The following is a 5437-nucleotide window of genomic DNA, read 5'->3' as shown; positions in this document are numbered from 1 at the left end:
ATCAAGCAAAGTTTGGATTTTATTCTTTCTTATTGAAGTAAGTACATGAATTCGTATTTAATATATTTGAATATTGTGTTTATGGCAATGAGTAACTAAACTCCATAACTAGGGTTGTGGGAACCATAGGCAAATAATGAGACAAGTCTAACTAAAATAACAATTCTAGATTAGTGTCTTGCATGTATTAATAATTCTTTCGCTGAAAAGTCTTTTTAACGGATGGCCAACGTTAGAACTTGCCTTAATGCAACTTGCCGGACCAAGGAGGTAGATAATAGGAAAAGAATTATTAACATAGATTTAGTGTATACTATCTAATAGGCTATTATTGATTTGTACGAGGTAATAACTTAGTCAAATATTGAATACAATGCTTAATATGAGGTAAGGATAAGGGTTAGGATAGCAACACAGTAGCCGGACCAAGGTACGGAGTGAGATTTTCTAGATGCCGGACCAAGGATTTAGAAATACATAATTTATCACTTTGCATGCAAGATACTAGGAAAGAATTGTTATAGTTGGAATTATCAAGTTATGAACCTATGGGGAACACGTAAACCCTAGTTACTTTGATTAATTGATTAAAACCCAACATTCAAAAGCTGTTAAGTTTCTCTGTCAAGTTCGTTATTTATTTTCACTCAATTAGAAATACAAACCCCCCTTTATTGTTTTTACTCTCCAAGGAAGTCATTGACCAAACAATAGTAATAACAGGTTGAAGTTAAGTCTAGACTATTTACCTCGTGGGAATGATCCCAACCTCACTAGTTGGGTTATTTACTTGACACGGCCGCTTTACTTCTTATTTGAGAAGTAAGTTTGAGCATATCAATACATTCAAAAAATTATGAGCAAATGAAGGAAAATTTTAATTTATGTGTAAGGTCTTTAGTAGAACAATGGAAATAAACTTGATCGACTACGTGTAATTTATGAATTCCATATAGTTAGTACCACATGATATTTATGAATTCGAGAAAATTAGTTGTCAATTTATTTGCATTCAAAAAAGAAACATTTTTTAATAATTAATAAGAATATGAAAAGTTAAATGATGGATATTGTAATACCTCAGGAACCTAGTAGACTGTACAATACAGAATTGGGTGAACCACGGAGGGATTCAATGACAGTGAAAGGGACAACGGTATGTCGACCTGCTCGTGGTTTACATCTAGCTGGCGTTGTATACCGTTTGTCCTTCCATGGGTCGTAATCTCATTGAGAAGTTTTGGATTGGACAATCAAGTCAAGCCAGCTGACCCCCTAGACCAAGTGAAGTGGATTAGTCCTTCACATGGTCAGTGTAGTGGATCTTAGAGAGGAGTATTCACAACGAGTAAGAACTGTCAAGCAACCATGATCCACTCCACAAAACGTGGTTCCGTTAATGGTCCATTAGTTTCTCCATGGGTGATCCTCACCAATGTTATGTCATGGTAGTTTTTGTCTTTCCATGTATGCATAGAGTTTGTAAACTACACCCTTTAACACCTAAACTATATTGTTATAGTATGCCTAAGCCTAATAATCAATTTAGAACCTGCTCAAAACTTTCATTCTCTAAAAATTATTCAAGTTAGATCTAAAAGAGGAGAAAGAGGCAACAATATCTTTCTAGAGCAAGAAGAAGTGTTCTTCAAGCATAAGCCCCGAAATGTATAATATTTCTCCCTCATTTTTGTTACTTGGTATGTAGGATTACACTAGTGTATTCCTTCATCAACTAGGTCCCTAGAATTTATAGTATATGATATGACTAGTATAAAATCACAACGTTATAATACCTGTTCAAAGGAATTATACTCGTTGATGAAAACTTGTCACTTAAAAGATTAAGATTTTTCATGAAAATATATGTCTATTAAAATAATTTTGTTTTTATAGATATGAACACTAGTTAAAAGTTCTTTTTGGTAATCACATATTTCATTCATAATCAAAACTTTAAATTTTCTAAACAAATTAGTATCAGAAACACTATCACTCATAATACCAACAAATCTACCAACAAATTTTATTGTGTTGTAAGAACACCAATTGGGTGATAATGCCTTATTGGAGCAATGAGACTATGGACATAGGTAATTCTATAGAAACTTGAATTTTATGGAAAGCTCTTTCTAAAAAGAACATATGACAAGGTATTGATTCTAAATATATAGTAGATTTGAGAAATTTATAAAATGTAAAGAACAAAATATATATGGAAAAAATTTACCCGAGTAAAGGAATTTTAAAACATAGTATTTTATTTGTTATTACTTTCTTGAATTAAATTGTTTGTAACATAAATCCGTGGAACATGTCCATTACAAAACATTTAAAAATTGAGCAAGTTAGAAGTTTTAACGAAATTTTAATGGAATAAATAAAAAAGTCAAGTATGTGTTATATCGATGCATTTTAAGCATATGTATAATTGCTTTCAAAGGAATTTTAATTCCTTAATTTGATTGAAAGTTACATTTACGGTATAAAGTCAACAGCATGACATGGTTGGAAAATTATTCATAATATTTATTGGGAATTGCATTAGTTATTGTTATGTTTATTTGCTAAATGATAAGGATGAAACAATATAAACACATAAGCAATACAAAAATAAAGTTGATAATTAGTTGGGTAAAAAGATTACCATGATTAGAAGTGGTATATGTGGCGAATATGAATATTATTTAGCAGAAATATATTTGAAAAATTCAATCATCCGTAAAATTATTGCATATACTCATCTCAATCTAATGAAATTGTTGACATGAAAAAATTAAACTTTGTTAGAAATATTGAATCTCCTACTTATGTACTAAGATTTAGAACAAAATTTGTGGGGGTTATATCCTTATAGAAAAAGAGAACAACAAAAGTTTGTCTGTTAAGAAAGAGAAAATATTTTTTGTTACTTAGTAAAGGGAGTAACAAATAAAAAATTTGTTTGGTAAGAAAGGAAGCACCAAAAAGTTGATTTGTTGAGGCTTTGTTGTTGCCTAATAGAGAATTTTTTGTCGTCCCTTCAATTATATACAAGAATTAACTCTTATAAGATACTGATCTAGAAATTTCCAATACAATCTACTCCATATGAGAAATGAAAATAAGGGAACTATTCCTAAATGAGTCAAAATAAGACCTAGGATTGTGGAATGTATATTAATTGGATATTCAACAAATAGTAACGAATGTCGATTTATGTTTCATAGGTCTTAACTATCGGATAGTAAAGTAAAGTGTCTAAATAACCTTGGAAAAGACCAAAGGAGGATGTACTTAATAAAGTGATTAAGAGGTGTCGTCAATTTCAATTTACAAATTACTTCCTTCGAGTTTGATTGTGTAAAACTTTTTCTTGAAAACGAGTCTCATAAATTCGAATAAGTTATGTCCTCTATGAACTCATTCTTTTGGGAATAGGATATCAACAGTAAGATTGGTTCAATCTTGAGCAATCAATCTTGAGAGTTTGTTGATTTTCTTTCGGGAAATAAACCTTTGCGTTCAAAGTGGATGTACAAAAGGAAATGAAAGTTAATAAAACTATTGAAAAACGCAAAGCATGACTTGTCATCATAGGCTTTATCCAATAATAGATACTTGAATATTTTGATACAAAAATAATAACTAATTAGGATTACATCAATTCAGATGTTAATTTTACTAGTTGCGGTATATGGCATTCAAATTCTGCAAAATGGATGTCAAACTTTTTTTAAAAATGGAGAATTTGAGAAAGAAATTTACATGGTACAATGCGAAGGCTTTGTGGTTCCTGGTAATAGAAAGTCTATACAAGAAAAAACCCAAGGGCTTTGTGGTTCCTCGTAATAAAAATAAGGTCTATAAACTTTTGAAGTCACTTTTTGGACTAAAAACAAGTGCCCAAATTATGACATCTAAACTGTGACCAAACTATAGTGGCAAATGAACTCAAGATCAATGAATGTGATAAATGTTTTACATTTAAGACACTCCAAGTTACAAGGTCGTTATTTTGATTTACGTTGATGACATGTTGATCATAAAAAAAAATTTCTAACAAAAATGATGCTAAGTATATGCAAGAAAGTAGCTTCGATATGAAAGTCATTGAAGTTACTGATGTGTCTGAAAAGGTACTTGACAAGTTCAAGTATTTGAATTTTAATATTTACAAGACTCTAATAAATGTAACAATAAAAATATTTTTGGAGTATTTAAAATTAAACTATACATTGCATTACAACTTATATTCAACAGTATTGTTATAATACAAACATGAAAATTGTACACTAAAATGAAGTAAAGTACGCAAGTGCAGATGTACTCACTCTTGGTGGAGGAGTAATCTCTTGGTAATTATCCAAAAAGAAATGTATCGTTCACTATACTAAGTAATCTTAGTTTATCACTCTAAATAAAGCTGTTGAAGAAGTTGAATGACTCCGAAAATTCTTGAAAGATTTCTTGACCAAACCTTTAGCTCCAGTATGCATACAACGTTAGAGTTAATTTGCAATAGGTAGGGCATGAAACATAATATATAACATAAACTCTCGTTATATATGACTTACACAGAATATCTTTAGAGAACTAATCTCTAGTTGAATTGTCCAATTGCTATGTAAAATCAGAGGATAATGAGTCGGATCCAGATAGATTGTCCAAGGAATGAGACTTTGGCCGAGGACATGTCATTGTGCCTATAAGTCTACCTAGAATATAGGAGATCCAAAGATGTAGGTTCAAGGAGATCAAACAAAGTCATTAATGATGGTCCAACATTGTAAATATATTTTTTTATGGTCCATATTGATGATATGACAATATTTAGTAACAAGGATAGGCCACTATGACTTTTTAATAGTTTTTAAGTTTGATACAGGGTATATAAAATGGTGTATCTACGACATAACACATTTATAAATCACCTATGTACGTGTGAAGTGTAAGTTGCTTCAAGGAAAATCTGGTAAGGCCAATTCTCTACTCACTTATAAACTAAGACATGTTCATGGATAAAATGATAAAAACAATCAGAACAAAGAATAGTTCAAGGTTTGAGAGTGTTACTTATATTGTCTAGGTATACACCAAAGCTCGACGATTCAAAGATATTAAATTTATCAACTGATTGAGTATATCCGGTATATATTCACTATACAAAGTTCAAAGGAAAACCCACTTATGTAGATGTAATCAATCTTTACTTATCCAGATGCAATTGTTCCCCATTCATGTAGGAGATACATTGGGTTTGAAAGGTGTGGACAGGAAATGAAGGGTTGTGATTATTCGAATGAGTTTTGACTTTGTTGAAGGGTTGTGATATAAATGAAAGGTTGTACCTCTTCCAAAGGGTTGTGACTTTTACCCTTTGTTGTCTATAAATAGTGTGACTTTCTCTGATATTTCTGCACTGAATTCTTATTTTCTCTTACATACATTTCTATGA

Source organism: Solanum lycopersicum, chromosome 5 (genome assembly GCF_036512215.1).
Source record: "Solanum lycopersicum chromosome 5, SLM_r2.1".
NCBI classification, from domain to species: domain Eukaryota; kingdom Viridiplantae; phylum Streptophyta; class Magnoliopsida; order Solanales; family Solanaceae; genus Solanum; species Solanum lycopersicum.
Note: the sequence above shows the minus strand (reverse complement) of the source record.